At 47.0% G+C, this 24,709-nt stretch overlaps 1 pseudogene; it reads left to right on the top strand.

Annotated features, from left to right (window-relative positions):
* LOC143389040 (protein-tyrosine kinase 2-beta-like) overlaps positions 1 to 24,709 on the top strand; it is a 54,274-nt pseudogene that overhangs the window by 14,300 nt on the left and 15,265 nt on the right.

Genomic DNA, 24,709 nt, shown 5'->3' with positions numbered 1-24,709 from the left:
CAATCAGTTCAGCTCATCAGGTTGACTTGACCTTTGGGCCAGGTCAAGCACCTACTGTATGCCAAACACTACACTAAGCTCTTTATGTATCTGTGATCCACATAAGGCCGGCCAGTCTTAGTTCAGTGTCACACTGCAGAAAATGTTAGTCTGACATCTAAAAATAATTGGAAATGCATTTAAATCTTTATTGTCATCACTTGGAAAGGTATGACTGGAAGATCACTGTTAAGACAGGTAACAAAATTTCTTAAATTTCTCATAACCATTTACCAATTAGAACTAAAATGAGAGTTGGTGTTTGTCTTATCAAAGATCAGACCTAGACTGTGGTTTTAGTTCATATTGAAAAATGTCTTCATTAGTTTCCCAGGGCTGCTATAACAAAGTCTCACCAACAGGGTGGTTTAAAACAATGAAAATGAATCATCTCACATTTCTGGAGGCAGGAAAGCCAAGAGCAAGACCTCAGCAGGGCCACGCTCCCTCTAAGACCTTAAGGGAACCCTCTCTTGCCTCTTAGCATCTGACGACTTTCCAGCATGCTTTGGTGTTCCTTGGTTTGCAGATGTGTCACTCAAATCCCACATCTTCACCTGGCACTCCCACTGTGTGTGTTTCTCTCTGTTTCCAAATTTCTCCCTTTTGGAGGATACTGACCATATTGGATTAGAGCCCAACCTAAAGTTTTCATTTGAGCTTGAGTAGTCTGCAAAGACCCTATTTCCAGATAATGTCACATTCTAAGAACTAGAGTTTAGGACTCCAATGTGTCCGGGAACAAACTCAATCCATAACAGTTTCTTGCTGGATTCATAAGCAAAGTCCTTTGTTATCTCAGTGATAAAACAAGAGCTCTGTCAAGGGCAGTCTGGAAGGGATTTCCAGAGGACTTAAGTATGGACTGGGTCCTTAAAGGATACCTGTGATGACTGGGAGATCTCCAGGAGAAGTCAGGAGACAGAGGGAGCCAGGCAGGAAGAAGATGTAGTCAAGCACAGAGAAAAGCAATGGCATGCTGTGGTGAGGGTGGAAAGACCAGCCCTGGGGCTAGGCAATTTGTGGGTCAAGAGGGGAAGACAGGACTGTGAAGAACATATGGAGGGACATTCCAAAGGGCCTTTTAATCCTAATGCTAAAGAAAGATTGGTTCTTATTCTCTTATCATATAGAAAACAAGGAACCAACGGGAATTTTCAACTGAAGTCACTTGATTTAAATTTGTTCTCAATCTTAGAGTGACACCTTTTTGGACAAAGTTGAAGCAAGACTCTCTTGAACCAAAGCTTAAGTAGATCTTATTCATTATAGGTTGAATTCTGTTATCTTAAAAAAGAGGATCATTTGGTCTTGGTAGGGCAATGAGAAAGGAGGGTGAACTGAATCAAGCCCAGAACATAGTCTACAAGCCAGAGTCCCAGTGGGGCTCCCAGGAGGCAGACCCGGCTTGGAGGCCTGGGTGGAAGAAGTGTGAATGGGGACTCTCACAAGATGCACCTGGAACAGGAGATGCAGGATCGGCTGGGGCAAAGCTCGGCTGTGAAACAGTCCATTCCACATGGAACTCTGGATCTCTGGAGCTAGGGCAGCTCAGTGACATTGACCCAATCAGGATGAAAGGACAGGCCTTGATGACTATCTATTGACCAATCACTGTATGTGAGCCATCCCTCATCAGGGATGTGACCTTAGGCAAGGACCATTTTTTGCAAAAGAGTGGAGGATGATGGGGACCACATTTATCACATTGTTTTGAAAAATCCAGCCACTGACATACAGTATGTCTAATAAGCTCAAGGAAAACAAAAAGATTAGGTGATGCCTAAAAACAGATGAGCCTGAGAAAATAGACCACAGAGATTACAGGGGAAGTACCTCAGTGTGATTGATGTGGTTAAAGACAGAGAAAGTAAATGGAGAAGATAAGTGCTTGGATGTCCTTTATGTTTGGGAGCATAGTCGAGTGTCACTCAATGACAGGAGAAATACATCTCGAGGTGAATTCATCCTCATGTGAACATTGTAAAGCACACTTACACACACATCTGATGTCACTAGATGGTATAATCAGAGTGACTGCTATCCTATATGTGGTCCATTATTGACTATGTAGTGCATGACTGTAAGTTTTCCTGCTCTTAGAGACAAGACACCCAGTCATATTCTTTCTTTGTTTATGACCTACAAGAGGAAAAGCCAGAGAATGGGGAGATAGGAGAAGTCTTCTGGAGGAGGTTTTCACACTATTTGGTAAAGAAAATAAATCATCATTAGCCAAAAAGAAAGAGAAGCCCTGGAAATGCCAATGTTTGCAAAAAAGCGCCAGAAGGCTTCTCACATCCAGGCTGTGCACCAAGGGCAGGCTGAGTGCTTGGAAGCTTCATCCAGGGCAAACAAGGCCTTCTTGCAGAAAACAAATCCTGGGCTTATCCAAAGAGCAACTGAGAAAACTAAGACCATTAAAAAAAATCATGTTTCATATGGCAATTGAGTGAGTAGTATGCATCTTGTACTATAATTTTAAAGGAGTGATTTATGAATAGAGAAAGAAATATTGACTCATTAGTGACAGGTGATGACAGTGGGTAGAGCACCCATGTTGCTGCTTCCACCATTTGAGAAGATGTGCAGGTACCAGAGAGCAGCAGGGAGCACAGAAGACAGGACCACTATGGGAGCCAACACAGGGAGGGTGGCCCCAAGGCCCTGAGCTTGTACTTCTCTGACTCCTCCCTGAAACTCAACCACTTTCTTCTACCTACAAAATCTAAGTTCCTCCACAGCTGAGGGCTCTGCATGCCAATGATGGAGCCCCTAATTTGCTCTGCACGGTGTGAATGGGGTCGATTTTTGCTGATGGTTTGAAGGAAGACCCTTTCTGCAGCTCAATAGAGAACAACTGGGAGAGGACTGTCCTATCTTGCTAAAAGTGTGTCAGAATTGGATTCACACCTTGCAAATCACTGGTTTGAGAAACTCCAAAGTTACTGTTCTTTTTGTGTCACTTGTGGTCATCAATCTTCTTTTTTCTCCCTGCTATGCCTAATGGATCAGCCCATTTGTAATGTAAATTCTGCAGTCCATATAGTCTTCACAGGTTGGGGGCATAGTCCACAGGACACCCCTCCCCTCAGACCCGAGATGCAGGCTCCAGCATTCTCAGACCACCAACACTTTTGATCAACTGACTATGGATGTGGGAGTTCCCTCTATTTGCTTAAGTTTCACCAAACCAACTCATAGAACTCAGAAAAGTGCCATACACATGAATGATTTTAGTTTTGACCAGTCAAAGGAAGAAATGCATAACACAAAGTCCAAGAGGATCCCAAATATGAAGTTTCCATGTCCTTAGGATGCATCACCAATCAGGAAGCTCACCTGAGCCCACAAGTTTCCAGGGTTTTCTCAGTGTTTATTATGGGGGCCTGTTTAGATGGTTGATTGAATCATTGGCCACACTGAACTTAATCTCCAGCTTTCTTCCCTCCTTCAAGATAAGGCCATCATGTGGCTCAAAGCTCCAACACTCTAATCACAGAGTTGGTCTTTCCAACTTGAAAGCCTGAAACATGGTTGACCAGGACCCATCCTGAAGTCATCTAGGGTCCCTCTCCGTTCATTAGCATAGATTCAAGTGTGGTCCAGGTACCCATCATGAATTTCAAAGGCAATCCTATCACTTGGGAATTCCAAAGGTCTAGAGGCTCCTTCCCCAGAACGAAGGTCATAGAATAGCCAGATTCTTCACCATACAACCTCAGTGACTAGTGGTAGTCATGTTGGTAGTTTCCCTGGAGATTCAGGTTTGTCCCTGATAAGAATCTTCCCAGCACTGGACAGCCTCCCAGAGAGTGTGTTTGAGCTTGGAGAAATCCCAAGTTCTTCCTTTCCTGGGGCTGAAATCTATCTTTCTATAAGCATCTGTTAAGCAAGGAGTTATGAATTTCCACTCCAAGGATCTAGAGTTACCCCACTATCTTCTCTACAGAATCTTTCACTTCCAAGAAAGAAACCTGGAAATTTATTGCCCAGAGCAGGTCCTAGAAAGTTTCACCAACCATGAAACAGAGAGCTGGACTCTGTCCAACCCCTCTCAGATTCCTTGGAAAGCAGCAAGGCTCTGTCTGGCCTGACAGAAGTTTTATTTATCCCCTTGATATAGTATTTTTCTTTCACATGTCCTAGGTCCTATAAGAGTCTCTCCTCTCTTTTTATTTTGTAATTATTTCAAATTTAACAAAAAGTTTGAAAAAGCAGTTCTAAGAATTCAAGTCACCTTCACTCTGGTTCCACAGTTTTTCAATGTCTTCTGCTTTATTTACTAGCTCTTTTTCTTCTTAAGCACATTCATTCAAGCATGCCCTTCATCTTTTTTTAAAACTATTTGAGGGCAAGTTGTGGCAATGCTGCCCATTATTAAAATGCTCCAGTGTTTATTTTCCCCAAACAAGGGCAATCTCCTTCCAAGTTCCACTACAGCCATGTAAATTGGGAAGTCAGTGTTATTCTGATACCACCACACAACTCACACCCCTGACACCATCATTCAGCCCATATCCCTGATATCACTGTGCAACCCACAAACTCCATCTGACTGACCCAGCCATGTCCATGTCCCTCAGTCCAGGAGCATACATTGCTGTCATATTTCTTCTGTTTTATCCAATGTGAAAGAGATCCTCAATCCTTTGTTCCACAGGGACTCTGGGGAGACCCCTCACTCTGGGTCTCATCACCAGTCTTGGGCCTCAAACTCTTGGCAGGACATCTCAGAAGTGAAGCTGTACTTTTCTTGTCACATGGAGGCAGGAAGCGCACCAGAGCTGCCTGTCCTAAACTGGGAGATGCTAACATGGACAACTGGGCCTTTCATGCCTGCCAGGTTTTCTTTTGTATTTGGTTGACATCTGAGGAGCAATGCCCTGAGACTGTCAATCCTCTGCCCACCATCAGACCTCCACTCTCCAACTTCATCATCCTTTGATGAAACGTGCACTGATTAACCAACACTGAGCTTGTTGCCAAATGGTGATTTGTATTTCCATCCTTTTCATTACATTTACTAATTGGCCTTCTACTAAGAAGAGAAGCATTCTCTTCTCCCCCGTTTATTTATCTATTCAGAGTATATTTTTTCCATTGGATGTAATTCCTATCATTATATGTTAATACTTAGGTTGTCCCAGATTTGGCCATTCTGGGTCCCTTCAAGCTCATTCTGTCTCATTGTCATATATTCCCAACATCCTCTAAACATTTTCTCTTTTCCTGGCACAAAAATGATGTTTCAGGCTCATTTTGTACTTTTCTCTTTTCTTCTGCCCCAGCTCTGGAATCACCCATTTCTCCAAGGAACCTTAGATAACTTTCAGTGAAGAAGGTTATTTATCTGTAAACTACGACTTGGGTGGTTGGTTTGCAAATCACTAGGGAATGTCCTTGCCCCTAAGCCCTTTCGTAAACAAAGCTCAGTCTCTTTCTCTCTCTTTGTCTTAAACTATGAGTCAAACACTATTTCTAATTCCAGTTCCTTATATGGGGTCCTCTATAGCCTTCCCCTCTCAATAGTCTGTGTACTCCTTCCACCAGTAAAAGTTTCCCAGCATCCTCATAGATTTCTTCTTTGCTCAGCCCCCTGTGTGGAGCCAATTTCCTAATCACTAGCTGACTCTGCAATGGGCCCTCAGCCTCACCACTTTCACCTTTGGCCGTGCCACCACCTCCTAGGGAAGGAAAAAGAAAAAAAAAAGAGGAGTAAAACAGGAGGCTCCAAAATTTTGTTTTCCCAATCTAGTTTATGAAGCACCAGACTTTGCAAAAGGTTGTTGTTAAAACAATGTTTTATTTGTTTGTGTTTTTAGTGTTTACCTTGAGTCAAGTGATAGTCTAAAGAGTTCTAATTAATTTAATTCTCACAAAACCATTCCAAATACTGCCATTTTTCCCATGTTCTAGATTTAAAAACAAAAAATAAAGAAATAAAGAAACAAAAATGGATTCCAGAGAGCATCAGTGTTTTCCAAGGACATCTAGCTGGGTACTGGTGAGTGGTTGGGCCCTGCTAGAGTGGCACCAGGGCTTGCTATTCCTGATATTTTCTATGTTGCTGTCTGGCTGTTAGTGCCTTGAAAGGAGCTCTCAGCTCCCCAGGCCTCTTCCATTTTCAGAGGACACAGATTTGTTCATAAAATAGCACAGAGATTTCAAAAACAGTGAAATAGCTTGGTTGGACTCATCTTCTTGCAGGTAACAATGATAAAACCAGGACAAAATTTTAAAGCCATCTCTAAGGACTGAAGAGTGTCTACAGCAAGCAGAGACTAAGAAGGACATCAGCTCTTGTGACATGGACTGTGATGAATGAGTGGGAGTGCCTGGCTTTTCTTTGGAGGATACTATCCAGTCTGGGAGGGGCACAGGCAGAAAGCAGCAGCCTTGCTAGCCCAAGGTGTAAGCGGTTAGAAACCAGGGCCGGCAGAGCAGCAAGAAGGGAGTCACAGAAATGGTGAGCAAAATGAATAATCAACTTTTAAAAATCCCAATTTAAAAAAGCATCGAAATACACCAGCCACTTAGGACTAAAGCCTATAACTGGAAACTATAAAGCATTACTTAAAGAAACTAAAGAAAATTTAAAGAAACAGAGAAATACCATGTTCAGAATTGGAAGACTCAGTACTGTTAAGAGATCCATTCCTGCATCCCCACCCCATTAAACTAGAGATTTAACACAGTCCCAATCATAATAATGCTACAAAGTTCTGGAAAAGAACAGGGAAAGCTGTTTTTAAAATCAATATGGACATGTGAAGATCTAAAAAACCAATAATCTTGGCGAGAAACAGAAGATTTATCCCATTTGACTTTAAGATCCCTAAAACTACAGTAATGTGTACATTTATGGTATCAGTGAGGTGTGAAGAAAGATCAATAGAAAGGAGTTAGAATTCAGAAATAGACCTAAACTTAGATAGCCAACTAATCTTTTACAAAGACAGGAAAACCATTCACTTGGAAAGGAAAGTTAACAACCAATGCAAATGACTGTAGAACTAAATGAACAAGTGTTTTTTCCCTGCTTCACACCACACAGAAACATTCATTTAAAATGCATCAAAGACCTAAAAGTAAATATTAAATCTATGAATCTTTTTAAAAATATTTTTTAGATGTAGGTGGACACAATGCCTTTATTTTTATTTATTTATCTTTATGTGGTGCTGAGGATCAAACCCAGTGCCTCACCTATTCTAGGTGAGCACTCTACCACTGCTCCAATACTATGACTCTTATAAAAGAAGACACAGTATATCTTCATGACCTGGAAGCAGGTGAAGATTTCTTAGGATGCAGAAGGCACTAACCGTAAAAGAAATTTTTGATAAATTATAGATACCGAGACACTAAAATGGAAATGATTACAGATCTGGAGAAGATAGTAGTAAAACAGATCATACAAAGTTCTTTTAGCTAAAATGTATAAAGATCTCCTAAAACTCAATCACAAAAACACAACATAGAAAAAAGGGCAGAAGACTTGAACAGACACTTCATAAAGAAGGAGTGTGAATGGCCAATACACACATAAAAATGTGATCAATGTCGTCAGCCATCGGAAGGTGCAGATCAAGGCACAATAATATACTACTAGCCCTGCCCCTCAAGTGGTTCCCACACTGATCTGCTAATACATGCATGCCGTGCCTCAGTTTCCCTACTGAGATGACACATATTAGAAAGATGACAGCACCCAATGTTGGAGAAGGTGCAGGGTAACAGAAGCCCCATGTCATGATGGAAACACAAAAGTGGAACAAGCATGGCAGTTTCTCATAAGGCCACACAATTCTACTCCTTGGTGTCTATTCAAAGGCCATAAGAGCATCTACACACAAAAATATTGTAAATTAGTTTTCACAGCAACTTAATTCATAATGGTCAAAATTAGAAATAGCCCCTATTTCTAAGAGTAGGGGGATAAATACACATATTGTGTTTTCTTTATAAAGTAGAACATCACCATTAATAAAAAGAAACACATTACTGAATTATACAACAATGTGGGGAAATTTCAGATATTTTTCTCGGTGAAAAAAACTGTGCCAGACACAAAAGAATGGCACCTATAAAATGACCCCACTTATGTGAAGTTCTGGAGGGGGTGGTTCCTGGGAGGGAGAGGTGGGAGTGAGCCACGAGGGATGACTGAGGAGGGAGAAGAGAAAACTTTTCAGGGATCTGGAAAACTGCCTTTCTTAATTGGTGTGTGGGTTTCACAGGTGCATTCATGTTTCAAAATCATACAGTTAAAATTGTGCATTTTAATTTATATAAGTTTTACCTTAAAAGAAGAACCACAAAATAAATTAATAGTTGAGTCACAGTTGGAGAGTAGGGGGTGGCACAGATGAAGCAGGAGGGGCAGAATGTTGGTCATTGCTGAGGCTGGGTTGTGTGTACAAGGGAAGCTATTATGCTTCTCTGTTTACCTTACATATGTTAAGGATTTTCAATAAAAAACAGCACAGGGACCCAGCCCTAAGGAAATTAGACATTACCCTAATGAGTTTTAACTGGGGAGAGGGAATGCTCTCAGTTTAAACACCTCAACTGGGAACTCCAGATGGGGCTCAGGAGTGAAAAGGGGTTGGGTACCATATCATGAGGACCTTGTGGACAGAGTGGTAAAGATGAGTGGTATAAGTGGGTGGAGAGTGACGAAACTGTCTACTTCACATCCTCTTACCCATGTCCCTCTCCCAGTGGGTACCCTAGGTCATTGCCCTCTTCCACATCCTGAGCGTCAATTGATTCCCATGCTGATTTGTTACAACTGATGACATGTTCATGCTATGCCTCAGTTTCCCCAGCTCTCTCACAGATCAGTAGTCAACTTCTCTGCAGTAGTCAACTTTCTCTGAGGGGAAAGGGAGGTTTTAGGCTGAGGGTCTTCTAGCATCCTGGTAGGAGATAGCTGGACCCAGACACATGTGTGCTTGGGCAGATGAACAACTGGGCATTTCTTCATAGTCATATTATTTTAATATTAGTTTAACATTCTCCTAGTGGAGATAGAAAGAAACAGATTTTCTTCTGAGAAAAAAGATGTCATATCTCCTTCTTTTTGTTCCAATTAAGAGATTAGCTGCATTTTATTTACTAAATTAGAGAATTTCTTGGAAGGCATGGTAAAAAATAGCAACAACAAAAAAATCATGAAATCTAAATAATAAACTGCCTCTGCTCTTTCTGGTCAGAACAGCAACTGCCTGGGTATCGATCCGTCTGTCACACCACCAAGCCATCCAACAGGATAGGTCAGTGCCTGCGGGCTTCTAAGTTTGCATCTGAGCCATCTCTCTGCTGTCAAGAGTCGGCTTCAGTCACCCATTACGTGTGGAACCACATAAGAGGCTTGAGGAAAAATGTTGCAAAAGTGATGTCAGAACAAGGCAAGGCCTCAGAGGTTCACATCCAGGCAGCCAGCTGCCCAAGTGGCCCTCCTGTCAATCCAGCTCTGGCTCTGGCCAGGAAGCTAGGACATCAGGCTGTGGGCAAGTGGCCCAGTTAACTAGAGGCCACCTTTCTTGTCATATCTTCATTTCCTATGACCATCCTTCTTGTGTAGGGACTGTGCCACTTGCTCCCTTGAGGTGAGTCTTGTCCTTCTGTATTGCCCTCTCCATCATCCCAGTGAATCAGCTTGGCCTAGTAGAAATCTAGAGTCCAGCAGGCCAGGGTTCAAAATCCCAGCATAATGCCATGGCTTGTGTGACCTACATCAGTTTCCTCTTTGTCACACAAGGACAGTGACACCTGCTTATTTCCCCATGTTGGACAGATTCAGTGAAATCGTGTGTGTAAAGTATCTAGCAGTGCCTGGTCTGGTACTCAGTAAGGATGGTGAACTTGGGAACCATTGCGAAGGTGCTTTTTACATGGCAGGTGCTCAGTGAGTATTAACTGGTTCAACTGGAATGCGTGCAGAAGCATAGCACCTGTGTTGTCTCCTCAGTTCTGTCTCTGTCTCATTTTGGCTAAATGAACAGCATTTGTTCATTCACAACATACAGCTCACTGTGTACCACATCTTGCACTAAGTGCTAGGGAATCAGAAACAAGTACATCGATAAGGCAGAATCCCACCCTAGAGAATCACACACCCTGGGGAACCCAGTAAGGAACACCCCTGAGTTGTGTCCCTCTCTTCTCTGCAGGAAATCATCACCTCCGTCCTGCTAAGTGGGTGGATTGGGCCCAACATCCAGGTTCCTGAGTGCTATGGACTGAGGCTAAAGCACATGAAGTCAGATGAGATCCACTGGCTGCACCCCCAGATGAAGGTGGGAGAGGTGCAGGACAAGTATGAATGTCTACACGTGGAGGATGAGTGGAGGTAGGAATGTGGGGTGGGGAAGCCCTGGAGGTCCTCTCCAAAGCACTCCCCATCCTCAGAATCTTCTAGAAAATCCAAGTGGCATCGTAGACTTAGACCTCCTACAATATCTAATGCATGCATTTTCAAAGCCTGACGTGGACTCACAGTAAATCTGTATCCAGAAATGTTCCCAGTTGGGATACTGTAGTGCTATGGTGAAGGGGAGCAAAGGATAGGGAGGATGGAGGGACCCACTTCCTCCTGGAGATTCGAGCTTCCTTGCATCACCCAGAGTCTGACTGCCTATCACAGGTATGACCTTCAAATCTGCTACTTGCCGGAAGACTTCACGGAGAGCCTGAAAGAGAACAGGACCATGCTGCTTTATTTTTACCAACTGATAAAAAGTTCCTCCAGAGTCCCATTGCACCCTCCAGACCAAGTGTATCCATAGGATGATGGAAAGACAAAGCCCAGATTTGTCTTTTTTGCTATGCCTGAGGATCATTGTCAGTTGTTCCAACCTTGGTGCAGACCAACCTGTTCCATAAGCTCCCAGCTCCTCTAGGACTTCCTTGGCTTCCCAGGTGATTGGGCTAATTAAGCAGGAGCAGGTTAACATACAGGCCCTGGGGTCTTTCATAACTGGTTTTTAGCCAGCTCTGCCATTTACTAACCAGAGACTTCATTTACCTACATGAAACTGTCTCCTCGTCTATAAAATACTAATACCTACTCAATGGGGGCTATTGTGAGGATCAAATGACATCATTGGCACTGTGCAGGTAAGCTGTCTCTGGGAAGATGAGACCCCTGGTTTAGAGCACCTGCCAATTCCCATGGTGTAAATGCTCCTTCCAAGACCTGATTCAAGCTACCAATGGGATATTCACCAGTTCATTAAACTTCTAAAGATGTGATAACTGGCTCTCTTGAACAATTGCCAAGCCTCTTTGACATGCCATAGCATTAAATAAGTGCCCAGCACCTGTGTGAAGATGTGCCAAGGAAGAGTGAGCTACTTCCATTATTTTCTAGCTAGTCTCAGCTGCATCTCCCCTCTGGTTTCCTGAACACTAATCCAGACAGGGCTTTGGAAAAATTAATGACTCCTCCCCAAATATGGGGGGGTCGGTTCTCTCCAAATTGGGATGGGGTGAAGACTCTGAAGCAGGAAGAGAATGTGTATAAAAGTTCACCTGTGAAGGGGCTCAGGGGCCCAGGGGGCAGAGGCAGAGCTGAGAGGGAGCTCCCATCCTGCTCCCCATCCCTGCTCAGTTCTTGTCTGTGGTTAGGTGAGCATGAGACGGCTCAGAGGCAGAGGTGTGTCACCTCCTGGGGCCTCTGCTCAGGGAAGGGGACAATGAGGGTGTGAGTCTGAACTGTGATCCTTCTCTTGCCAGGTCCGGAGTGACTACATGCAGTGCTATGCCAGCAAGGTCAGCGAAGGCATGGCCCTGCAGCTGGGCTGTCTGGAGCTCAGGTAAGTGGCCTCAAGGTTTCACCTGGGAGAGCTGGGCCAGAGGCTGGCCTGGACTTTCAAGCATCTAGGGTGGAAGTGGGAGTAGGCATGTGAGAGCTGAGAAGGGGAGGATAGGAAGCCAGCAGAGTGGGCCTCTGAGGTGCTCATCATCTGGTCCTTGGAATAAATGGGAGAGAAGGACCAGCTCAATCTGCTCAGTCCCCACCCCCTGCCTTGCCCTTTCCTCTGGGCTGCCTGCTTCTCCCTCTGTCCTTTTCAAGTGTTTCTGCAAATGCTTCAGAGCACAAGGCCAGGCCCTGGGGATATTGGTATGTAGGGGTACCCATCTTTGCTGCTCACTATAGCACCACAGCTCCAGGAGGTACTCTGTGTGAAATTAGCACAGCATTCAGCGATGTCCTCGAGCTCACAGTGTTTGGGAGGTGACAGATTTGTACATGGTATGATTTTCTGAACTCTTCCAGGGATGTGACTCTTGCTTGAAAATCATGGGTAACAGTCTCTTGTCCTGTTAACATCACAGATTATACACTTTGCCTATGGCTAACGGCATCACCAGGAAAAGAGTATGCATTGTTTCTTGGTGTAAAAGAGAAGTATGGTAGGTGCAGCAGACATGAGATTAGGGACATGAATCCTCTGTGGACTCAGATCAGATCCTATCTGGAGAATTGGATATAATGATGTACATCACAGGTCAGAAGCTGGGCTTTCTGGGCATGCATCCTGGGGCTTGCATTGACTCTGTTATTCTGGGCAAGTCGTCTGATCTCCCTGTGCCTCAGTTCCTTCATTTGTAAAATCGGAATGATGGAACAACTTCACAGGGTTGTTAGGAGGAATTAGTGAGTTACTATATTTCAAGTACTTACAACCATGACAGGGACTAAAGTGTTCTGTAACTGTGTATTTACTTGGCTGACATTTTTCTCTCAACCCTTATTTTATTTACTTATTTGTCTCTAATAGACTTTTGTTCAGAGAAGTTTTAGATTTGCAGCAAAACTGAGCAGATGGCACAGAGTTCTCTTGTGCCTTCTCTCCCATACCCGCACAGTGCTCCATCATTGCCACTCTGCGAGTGTGGAGCAATTGCTCCGATTGATGCATCATTATCACCCAAATGCCACAGTGCACATGAAGCTTCTCTCCTGGAGGTGCACATTCTCGGGGTTTGGACAAATGCTTGCATCCACAACTATAATATCATATGGGCTAGTTTCACTGCCCCCAAAATGCTGCATGTCCCCCCTCTTCATCCCTCCCTCCCACTTACTCCCCGCAACTTCTGGGCTTTAAATTGTCACCTTGTTTTGCCTTTTGCAGAATATCATATAGTTGAAGTGCAGCCTAACTGATGTTTTATTGATCTAGTGAAGATGCTTTACAAATGCCAACTATATTATTTAATCTAAATCTCCTGCTCTAAGTTAAAATGTGAAACTCATGGCCTATATGCTAGAAATAAGTTTGAGGAACCAAATGATTTGTCCCCCTGTGGCATCTTAAACAGACTCAGTTTTCCCCAGGTAAGAAGACCCTCTGTCTTACTGTGCCTGGAGTTCAGTGGCCTCCATTCACTGGGTAGCTCCATCCCCGTGTCTCCCAGCATGCTTATTTTCTTTTGAATGACAGCTACTTATGTTGCTTGACAATATATTCAAAGACACCATTTATTAAAAATTGTTCAGGACATAATATTGTATTTTTATGCTCCTATTGGAGGTTTTTTTCTATAATTTCATGCTTTAGATGTTCTTGACCCTGTGATATGAAAATATTTTCCTAGATTTCTTTTTCTGGCTTTATAATGGTTTTATTGCTTATATTTATCTATGTTTAATCTATATCTATATTTATCTATATTTAGAAAATAAATATTCTAGATAATAGTTTGAGGTGAGGATCCAACCTTCCTATTTTCTAAACAGGGTGAGCAGTCTGAGCTCATTGCTTCGGGGTCATAAGTTACTTGATTCTCTCTGCTTATAGTATTAGTAGCACAAAACTGGTCTCAGATGTCTATAGGACACCTGGCTTAAAGGATTACTGAGTTATTATTTTTTTCTTCTTGGTACTAGGGATTTAACCTAAGGGTGCTTTATCACTGAGCTACATCCTCAGCCCTTTTTATTTTTAATTTTGGATCTCACTAAGTTGCTGAGGCTGGCCTCTAACTTGAGGCTCCCCTGTCTCAGCCTCCCAAATCACTGGGATTGCAAGCATCAGTTACTTTAATGTAAGATTGGACAGTGTCTGAAATAGTCAGTGAAATGACTAGACACAGCAATCCTGACAGGGAAGGGAGGCTGGCATATGCAGGGACATTGGCTATTTGGTCTCAGCTGAAACCACCATTGCTACAAATAAATATGTCAGTCATGCATCAGTTACTAATGGAGATACATTCTGATAAATGCATCATTAGGTAACTTCATTGTCACATTAACACAATAGAGTCCATTTACACAAACAAAGACAGCTATGACTCTAGGTGATATAATCTTATGAGACCACCATGATATGTGTGGTCCATTGTTGACCAAAAGGTCATTACGTGGCATCTGACCGTACATACAAGTTTTCATGAATGCATATATTTTTAGGAGAAATGAGACTTGAAGAAGATGTGTCATATATTAATTGATGCCACCTCTGGTGGTAGGATTATGAATTATTTATATTTTCTTTTACAAATTCAAAAATTTTAACATGTTCATTTAATTATTGTTTAGGTGAACACACAAACATATGTACACATTTCAGAGATAGCAAATAGGCAAAAAAGAAAGTGCCCAGGAACCCAGGACCTGAAGGTGCAGGTGGTGTTCCTGGCCTCCTGGGCTTGGCCGCCATCTTCTTCCTCAGCCTCAGAGCCCACAGCCCAGGAACTGGGTCTCCCAGAGCATGAGGATGTTGCCTTTCTGGGAACAAAGTCTGGGGGATTTCCTAGTCCTCACTGTTTTCTGAAGATCCAATTTTACCCCCCTGCCACCTTGCTCCCTCTCCGCAAATCCCACCTCTGGCAGGGGAAGGGCCTCCAGGCCAAATCCTGGGCATGAGTGCCCTTTTATTTTATTTTATTTTATTTTATTTTATTTTATTTTACAGCCCTGATGGCCTTCTTCTCTAGTTACCGAGTCTCCCCTCTGTAACTCCTTTCTCTCCAGGCAGTTCTTCACAACGCCCTTGACAAGAAGTCCAGCTTCCAGCTCTTGGAGTAAGTGCAGGGCTGCCTCCTGACCTGCCTCCTTTCCTTCCTTCCAGAGCCTCCTTTCCCACTCAGCCCTGGACCAGAGCGGGGTAGTCAGGGCCTTTCTCTTTGTCCCCAAGCCCTGGTACCTCCTCCCGACTAGCCAGAAGTCCTGAGCTGGAGAGAAGGAGAGTCAAATGCTGCTTCTATTTCCCTGTTTTCAGAAAGGAAGTGGGACTCGACCTGTTTTTCCCAAAGCAGATGCAGGAGAATTTAAAGGTGAGAAAATCAAAGGGTGAGGGGCCCAGAAAACCCTTCTTTGTGCAGATCCCCTGGGCTAGAACTACAAGGATTGGGCTGGGGATCCTCAAAGAAGCTGGGGCATCTGTGCTGTCTTGAGCCAGGACATTGGACAGCCAAATGCCCCCAGTGGGCCACTTCTGTGGTGGAGAATCAGGACGGGCTGCACTTGGCTCTAGCCTCCCAAGAGGCAGTCTGAGCCCTGGGAGGCTGACTTCGCTGCCTCCCACTCAGGGTTAGGGTGGGCCCTGCCTGAGACCACTGAGTGTGTTTTGAGGAACAGGTCAGTGTTGCTTTCACGGCAGGAGCCCTGGGGGCATATTCCAGCATGGGCATCCTCCCAGTGAGACCTAGTGGAAGGACAGGTGCCAGGAGGGGCAGGGCCTGGCTCATCACTGCCAACCTTTCCCCAGCGTAAGCAGTTCTGGAAGATGATCCAGCAGACCTTTCAGCAGTACGCCTCACACCAGGAGAAGTGTGTCATGAAGTTTTTCAATACCCTGGCGGGCTTTGCCAACATCGATCAGGAGACCTATCGCTGTGAACTTGTTGTAATGACCACCCTCCTTATTCTCTCTGGGCCTGGGTTCTGGGCCTGGCAGGCTAGGGGGCCAGGGAGCCATTTGGGGCCAGGAACAGTGTTCAGACAGCAGGGCTTTGCTGTTACCTGCCTGTGGCGGAACTCATGTTAATCCATGTGCCAAGCAGGGAGCTGAATGTTGGCCTCCAGCTGTGGGAGGTGGGCAGGTGGGCAGTTATCCAGAGGGGTGAGCTGTAGAGACAGTGGTCCCTGTCTAGCTTCATGAGGCTTTCTTAGAGTGTCAACACACCAGGTGGCAGAAAAGAGATAACAGTCCTCTCTCTCCTCTATTACAGCAAGGTTGGAACATTACAGTGGACCTGGCCATTGGCCCCAAAGGCATCCGCCAGCTGACAAGTCAAGATGCAAAGGTAGAGAGCACTGAGGCCATGCCAGCCCCTGGCTCTAGGTCTTAGATTTCCGACTCCTTCTCTGTCTGCCCAATCATTCATCTTCCCCCATTCCTGAGAGCAGAGAGCCACACCCTTGGCGTGAGCTCTGTGGACAGTGTTTGGGGATGGCAGCTTGAGCAGATGGCTCCTTATTGCAGACATAGGTGCAGAGAGAGAGAAAAGGACATGCTTGACATTCTCCTGGTACAGAGAGAAGAGTAGCTCTGTAAGTGGCAAAGGGAGGCAGTTCTGGGTCCAGTTCTGATTCTACTGCCACCTTGACGTATAACCTTGGGCAAGTCCTGCCTTTCTCCACACCCCATTTTCTCTTCTGTAAGGTGAGGGGCTTGGACTTGATGATCCTTCCAGACTTTCTCCCTTCATCTGCAGAGAGACTCCCAGTCGCTCCTCCCTCCCCCTACTGACCCATCTGTATTGCCTGATCCCAGCAATGGGATGCTCTTAAGGCCCCCTTCTTCTCCACAGCCCACCTGCCTGGCTGAGTTCAAGAAGATCAGGTCCATCAGGTGCCTCCCACTGGAGGAGAGCCAGGCTGTCCTGCAGCTGGGTATTGAAGGCGCACCCCAGGTAAGCCTCTCTGGACACCTGGAGTCTCTTCAGGGGTATCACTTTGGGTTAGGATGCCCTTGGGTCGACATGACTGTGACAAGCAGGCAGCCAGGGCTTCAGTGGCTTTGAGGATCTTGTTAAGAAAACTGCACCCATGCCCTAACAAGGTGCTGGGATGATGGTTTGTATTTTTATTTTAATGTCAGGAAAGAAGTAGGGTCTAATATTGACCAAGTAAAAATGACTTATAGGTCAAGATCCCAGGGATGAGGGGATTTCATGGTGGAAGAATCAGAGACCTCCAACTGCAGAGCATCTATCTCTGCTCTCACCAGTCTGTCCCTGCACCACTCTGTTTTCCATTTTTCAGTTTCTGCTTTACATAGGGAGCACCCCACGTAGTACAAGGCATCCTGCTTTCTCACTAGTCTTCCCAGAGCTCAAGGTGGTTAGTAGGAGGGAGCACAAGCACGCCCACTAGTGGCAACAGAGAAGGCCAGCAGAGATGGGAGGAAGTGTGGGTTGGGGTTGGGGGTCCTGCAGCAGGGTTGGAGATGAAGGTCCTGCAGCCTCTCAAGCAGCACTAGAGGGTACAGTGTAGCCAAGGCTTGAGGTCTCACCTTTGGCTGGCTTTTTCTCTGCAGTCTTTGTCCATCAAAACCTCATCTCTGGCAGAGGCTGAGAACATGGCTGACCTCTAAGATGGTTACTGCCAGCTTCAGGGGAAACATAAAGGCTCTCTCCTCATCCATCCCAAGAAAGGTAAGTTTCTCTAAAAGGCACAGTGGACAGCTGCGTGCTGAGCCAAGCCTGCAGGGTGATGTGGAGGCATGGGGGGTGTGGAGCCATTGGCCCTTGAACAAATGCGTTCTTTTTTTTTTTTTTTTTTTTTGAGCTTTAAAATATGTGATTATTTTTATTCCTTTTCTCAAATGTGAGTGAATCAAAGGTTCAACATTGGCATTCCATTTGGATCACAAGAGGAAGGACATTTCAAAGACAAAAGCCCATCAGAGAATACAAATTGTTTCTAAGTCTTCAAAGTTCAAATGTAATAACCATTTGCAAGATCAGTTTAGTGGATATCAATGGCCATTGAGATTGCATTCACTTAAGGAGGACATCAAAGGAAACCAGAGTTCTCACCACATGTGATTTATGGATTTGGCTTGAACACTTGTAATTACTTCTTTTGCACTGGAGGAAGAGTATAGATGCATGAGAGCCACCAAGTTCCAATCCATCTGAAACAAATGCATTCTTCAGGGGTGTGAGGAGGCACTCAAGCAGCCCTGCAGGTGCTTCCTGTGGGGCCATCCTGGGTCGCCAGCTACAGGCCCTGGTCCTGGACAGCCACCCCTGGTCCTGCTAGTCTGAGCTTCATAGAGGCCAGCTTCTGGAAGTGCTGTATTTGTAGTACCAGGGAGATCAGAGCCATTGCTAGGACATGGGTGGACCTTCCTCATTTTGGGACCAGGGTCAGCAACTAGCTCTGAGATGGATCACAGGGTGCTGGCAGGAAGCCTACAAGGAGGATTCTGATTCTGGTCCAAAGCCTACATAGCTTCCACCCTGATGCTGAGAGGGGACAGAAGGTGGGGAGGGGTCTCCTTGTGGAGCAATGACAGGCCCTCCATCCATCCTGGACTCTGTGTCCCTGGCTCCGATCTACCCTCCTGTCCTCTCTCTCCAGATGGTGAGATGCGAAACAGCCTGCCCCAGATCTCCATCCTGTGAGTACAGTGGGGATTTGGAAGGGCCCTGAGCTCAGCCAGTGTGTGCTGGGAGGAGGATGAACAAGCAGGGTGCCCCCACCCCCTCATTTTTGAGAGAACTCTAGACCCTGGCCTTTCCCACAGTGTGTTGCCCTCCATGCAGCCCCCTGGTGACATCCAGGAAGGATTGCTGCTGAGCCCCATCCCAGGCCCAGGCCATGCCCCAGCTTGTTGCAGCCAGGTGGGCTACTTCTGCTATCAGGCGGTGGGTAAGGGGGACCAAAGCTCTGGGGGAGCTTTGCAAGCTCTGGGTTTATCTGCCTCCTGCCCTCTCACCTCCTGCAGAAACCTAGAGGCGAGGTGGTCCCACCTCTCAGAAAGCTGCAGCATAGGTAAGCCTGCCCACCCTGCCCACGGCCTGTGCCCACCCTGTCCATGGCCTGTGCCCACCTCCCCATGTTTGGTCCCTCTGCCTGCTCTTCTGACCATTCCCTCCAAGTTACAGAAAACAACCTTTCCTATCCCTTCTCAGCGCTGGCTTTAGAATATCGCCAGTTGTAATAGCAAGCATATATTGAGTAGTCTGTACACATACTGAGTTTGTCATAACGAGAGGTGGCTCCAAACAAAATCCACAGACCACATGACTACAGATAGACATTGATTTCTCACAGTTTCAGAGGCTGGCATGTCCAAGGTCAAGGAACCAACAGATTCAGGTGACTGCCTTATCACTGTGTGCTCCTGTGGGGCAGAAAGAAGGAACTCTGGTGGCCATTCCTCCTCTTATAAGGACACTAATCTTGTAATGGGGGCTCCACTCCCTGACCTCATCTAATTGCCCCTCCAAGCTGCATATCCTAAAACCATCAAATTTTGAGTTTGGGCTTTGAGACACAAGCACACAGTTCATAATGGTTTTAAATGGGTGGTAGGCATGTTTGAAGGAGATGGATTTGCCCTAGATAACAAAACAGAGACTTGAGCCAAGACACCCCAGGCTCAGTGGCTGCCCCAAAGCCTGGAACAGGAGCCACAGACTTGCCCAGCTTCCTCCCCCCCTTCAGCACCCTGACCTCTGGCTGTGCTGGGCTCCAAGTGGGAGCCACAACCAGGTTCCTTGCCTTATGAGACATCTCACCCATGTGCTGGGCATCCTCCTGTCATTCCAGAGTCAGACATCTATGCAGAGATTCCCAACGAGACCTTGAGATGACCGGGAGGTAGGTCCTGGACCCCACCAAGGTGACCAGTCAGGGGTCTGGGAAGTGACATGATGAGGATTCCTGGGACACTACCGTGGAGCTTCCTGCCCTCCCTTCCTCCTGCCCCAAGTGTGCTCAGGAAGCAGCCAACCTGGGATCCTGTGGGTTGAGAGATGTGGTCCTCCCCTGATGGATTGTGTGCTTTTGTGTGTCTGTGGGATATGGGGGTTCTAAGAACATGAACCTGGGACCCAGGAAACGGGGTGATGGATCCTCCATGGATCTGGAGCAGTGGAACATTCTAGATCCCCTTTCCCAGCCCAGCCTGTGCCTTTTGGCTGAGGTGTTATGGGGTTCTGGGGCACCAGGGGATGCCAGCTAGTCTGTGTGCCCAGAGGCTGTGTTCTCCATCTGTGCAGGTCCACAGTATGGCATTGCCTTCGAGGATGTGGTTCTCAACCGTGTTCTAGGAGAAGGCTTCTTTGGGGAGGTCCATGAAGGGGTCCACACAAATCACGTGATTCCCAGACTCTTCCTGACTCTTTGTCCACCTGTGTAGGGGGTGAGGCTTTGGTAGGAGAATACACGGAGGGCAGGAGGGTGGACCCAGCCAAGTGGAAGTTCATCCGGGGCACCTCTAGGTGGACAGGCTTCACCTTTGTGGCCATGCTCAGCAAGCCTGGGGAGGGCAGCGCTGGGGTGTGGGCAGGGAAGGAAGGAAGCACAGTTTGAAGCCAAGTTTAGAGAGAACAGGGCCAGCCAGCCCACATTTCATGAAGGCCTGGGGTCACCTGCTAACCAGGGCAGATCACGCGGCCCCTCATCTCAGCATCTTGGTCTGAACAGCTGAGCTTGAGCTCTTTGATCTCCAAACCTCATTCTGGGTCTAACCCAGCCTGGTCCAGAAGAAAGGGGAAGAAGAGGAAGAGAAGGGGAAAGGGGAGAGAAATTGAAGGAAGGAAGGGGTGGTGTGTCCTGCAGAGGCCAGGTCGCCTTGCCCCTCAGCAGTTGGCAAAGTCCGTGGGAAGGACCTACTGAGGCAAGGGCGGGAACGGTTTCCTTTGAGCACTAGGCTGGACCAAGCTTCCCTAAACCCTCTTGTTGCAGAAAGGGGATAAAATCAATGTGGCTGTCAAGACCTGCAAGAAGGACTGCACCCTGGACAATAAGGAGAAGTTCATGAGCGAGGCAGGTAGGCACACCTGGGCGGGGCCCAGACTCCCTGGCCTTCTAAGGAAGAGGAGAGGGGAGGGCTCTCCTTCCGCTTTCCCCATTCCCCTGTGTGACCTCCTGCTCCCACTTCAGTGATCATGAAGAATCTCGACCACCCCCACATCGTGAAGCTGATTGCATCTTCGAAGAGGAGCCCACTTGGATCATCATGGATCTGTACTTCTATGGGGAGGTGAGCTGAAGGAAGCAGGCCAGGCACCCTGAAGATAGCTGGGACACCAAGGGAGCAAAGGACACTTCTCCCAGTTTCCTGCCTTCCATACTCAGCAGAAGCAGAGGCCCTGTTAATAGAGGAAGTCGCCAGAACATCTTGCTGACTTGGGGTTTGCCCCAGAGGAAGGGGAGGGTCAGTGGCTGCCAGCAGCCCTGGCTCCATGCTGGGGTCATGACAGCACCTCCCTTCCCACAGCTGGGCCACTATCTAGAGCGAAATAAGAACCCCCTGAAGGTGCCCACCCTTGTCCTGTATGCGCTGCAGATATGCAAAACCATGGCCTACCTGGAGAGCATCAGCTGTGTGCACAGGTGGGTACACGGAGACAGCAGAAAAGCGAAGCCCATCCCTAACCCCAGAGGAAACTGAGTATCAGGGCCAGAGTCCCACAGGGAGGAGCTGGAGTCCCTGCCTGGGCCTGCACCAAGCAGCTTAGAGCACTTGAGCACCTCTACAAAGTGTTTTCTCACTAAAAAGCCAAAACAGTTGTGTGGGCCTCAGAGAACTGTCAATAGAAGTAGCTCCAGAGCAACTCCAAAGCTTAGCATCTGACTGTAGCTGAGACCTTCTGGCCCTCCCCTGAAATGCCAGGAAAACTCCTCCCACCCTCTCAGAGCTTCACCTCCTCCAGCCTGCCCACTTAGCTGCCAGGGGTCCAGGAAGAGGATCTGAGCTAATAGAGCACCTGGAGATCCTGAGGTTGAGGCCCAGCACCACCCTCATTCCCCAGCCCCTGGGGCTGTGGAGCTATCTCTTCCCCACCTGGCCTTGTTCCCATTCCCTAAGAGGAGGCTACTGCCATGGGAACATAGCCCCAGGAGACTACCTGGGCACTTACTAGGTGCTTCCCCACCACTGACGTGGCTTGTGTGGCCTTGTGCCTGACCCTATGCAAAGCCACACAGGAAGCATCCATTCATTCAGTGAGTATTATGGAGCTCCTCCTGGGTGCCAGGCACTGTCCTAAATTCTGGGACAAAGTTGTCACCCAAACAGACAAACCTTGTCCTTGTGAAGCTCATGTCCTAGCATGAACGTCAGGTAAATCATGTCAGTGGCTGTAGGGTAAGGGAGTGGAATGATGGGTCTGGCCCCTTGGGGAACTTAAGCCTGCATGCTTTCATGTCAGCATTTTAACAACAGAAGCAGACTTTTTGTAGCAGAGCTGCCTGCGAGAAGCCAACGCGCCCACTGGTTTGGGGTGGGGAGCCATGCTAGGACCAAGGCCATCAGTACCAGTAGCTCCTCTAGGAGGCTGGAACTCAGCTCGCAGGAAGCTAACTGTATACAACCTCTTCCTTCACTCACCTGCTTGGAACGTTCCTTCAGCTCTCCCACCTGCCCCAGGGTCCTAGGCAGTGCCTCATCCTGGTATCCACATCCTTCTCTAGGGATATCACCATCTGGAACATCCTGGTGGCCTCCCCAGAGTATGTGAAGCTGGGGAACTTTGGCCTTTCTTGATACATTGAGGATGACACATATTACAAGGATGAAGGAACTTCCAGCCCCTGCTTTGTCTCTGAAACCAAAATCTCAGGAGCCTACAACTGGGGAGCCCAGACCATGAGCTTCCTGACAGTAGGTTGTTTTTCTGGAAAGTTCTAGATCTTTCTTCCCTTAATAATACCTGTAAACCTCTTTGCCCACCCCAAGCCTCTGTGACTCGTCTCCCCATCAAATGGATGTCCCCCAAATCCATTAAATTCTGCCGCTTCATGACAGCCAGTGACATCTGGATGTTTGGTATGAGGCAATTCAGGAGAGTGGGGAAATGGGCTCAAATTTTCCGTGCGGGTTGACCAAGAGGAGGATGATCCCTTCACCCAAATAGCCCATTTCACTGTGGCCACTGAGAAGTCCCAGAGGTGGGGAGGTGGTGGTAGAGTCATAGGTGACATGAGCCAAGGACTGGCCTAGAAAATCTGGGTTCATCCTCCTGTAAAAGGCTCTGATAAGCATGGACCCCATCAACCAGCTCTGAGGACAAATATGGGGATGCCTTGGAGGGGAGATTCAAACACAAAACTCAGGTTTTTCATGAAAGGAGAAGCAGGGAGTGGAGAGTGCCTAGCTGGGTGTGAATTGGCAACCTCACCAAACACAGCACTTCAGGTTACCTGCCAGTTCTCCCACAGCTGACTATAAACCTCATCATTGTTACCCCCATTTTCCAAGTAAGAAAACTGAGGCTCAGACCATTAAGGGGCTTGCCCATGATCATACAGGCTGCAAGAGGTGGTGCCTGCCCTATTATTGTAGCTCCTAACCTTCCCAAGAAGGATCTGGTGTTTCCAACATGGGCCACCTCCTGAACCTACAGAATCCAGCCAGCTCCATGTTGAGAGAGTCAGGAAGGGGAAGCCCTGGTTCATGTACCACAGATGTAGGTTATTGGTCCCTTGAGTGGACCACCATGGTGGGTAAGACCCCAGTGGCCATAGAGGGAGTTGCAAAATAACACAGACGCTCCCTGCTGGGGCCAAGTGCTAATGGCCATAGTGTCCCCGGGGTGCCCACTTCCCAGCAGGGTGCCTGACCTTTCACCTCTTCCCTAAGCTATGTGCATGTGGGAGATCCTAAGCTTTGGGAAGCAGCCTTTCTTATGGCTGGAAAACAAGGATGTCATTGGGGTGCTGGAGAAAGGGGACCGGCTCCCCAAGCCTGACCTCTGTCCACCTGTTTTTTACACCCTCATGACTTGCTGCTGGGACTATGACCCCAGTGTCTGGACTCACTTCACGGAGCTCGTGTGCAGCCTCAGGTGAGCATGGGCTGGGGAGCTGGAGTGGGGGACATTGGCTGGGTTGCCCCAGAGGCAAGCTGCTGCCGGTGGCACTGAGAGGTTTACAGCTAAGTCAGTGCACTCAGGTGCTCCTCAGGCCTATGCAGCAGGTGGCCCCATTCCCATCTGCTGAATGGAAGAGTTCAGGTTCAAAGTCAGTGACTTGCCCAAGGCAGTGACAGGAGGGTCAGGACGTGTACCCAGACCTCCCTTCTGATCATCTCTGAGCCACATGACCACACAGAATGAGTTGGTCCTTGGCAGAGGCATGATGAGCATTGGGCACTCGGTACAGAAGCAGCTCTGTCAGGGGCTGAAAGGCTGAGGCCAGGTTCACTGTCAGATACTAGTTCAGAGACAAGGTGAGCCTGGGGAGGCCTTGCTCATCAGGGCATCTCCAACCCAGCCCTGTGCCTTGCTCATGCTGTGCCTAGAAGGTATTTTCTCTATTGGAATAAAAAAATGTCCAGTGCAGCCAGACCTGGTGGCACACACCTGTATCTCAGCAGCTTGGGAGACTGAGGCAGGAGGAATACAAATTCAAAGCCAGACTCAGTAACTTAGAGAGGCTCTAAGCAACTTAGGTGAGACTCCATTTCAAAATAAAATATAAAAAATATCTGGGGATGTTGCTCATTGGTTAAGCACCCCTTGGGTT

The sequence above is a fragment of the Callospermophilus lateralis genome, unplaced genomic scaffold (assembly GCF_048772815.1).
Source record: "Callospermophilus lateralis isolate mCalLat2 unplaced genomic scaffold, mCalLat2.hap1 Scaffold_43, whole genome shotgun sequence".
In the NCBI taxonomy this organism is placed as follows: Eukaryota; Metazoa; Chordata; class Mammalia; order Rodentia; family Sciuridae; genus Callospermophilus; species Callospermophilus lateralis.
Note: the sequence above shows the minus strand (reverse complement) of the source record. Positions and strands in the feature narration are given on the sequence as shown.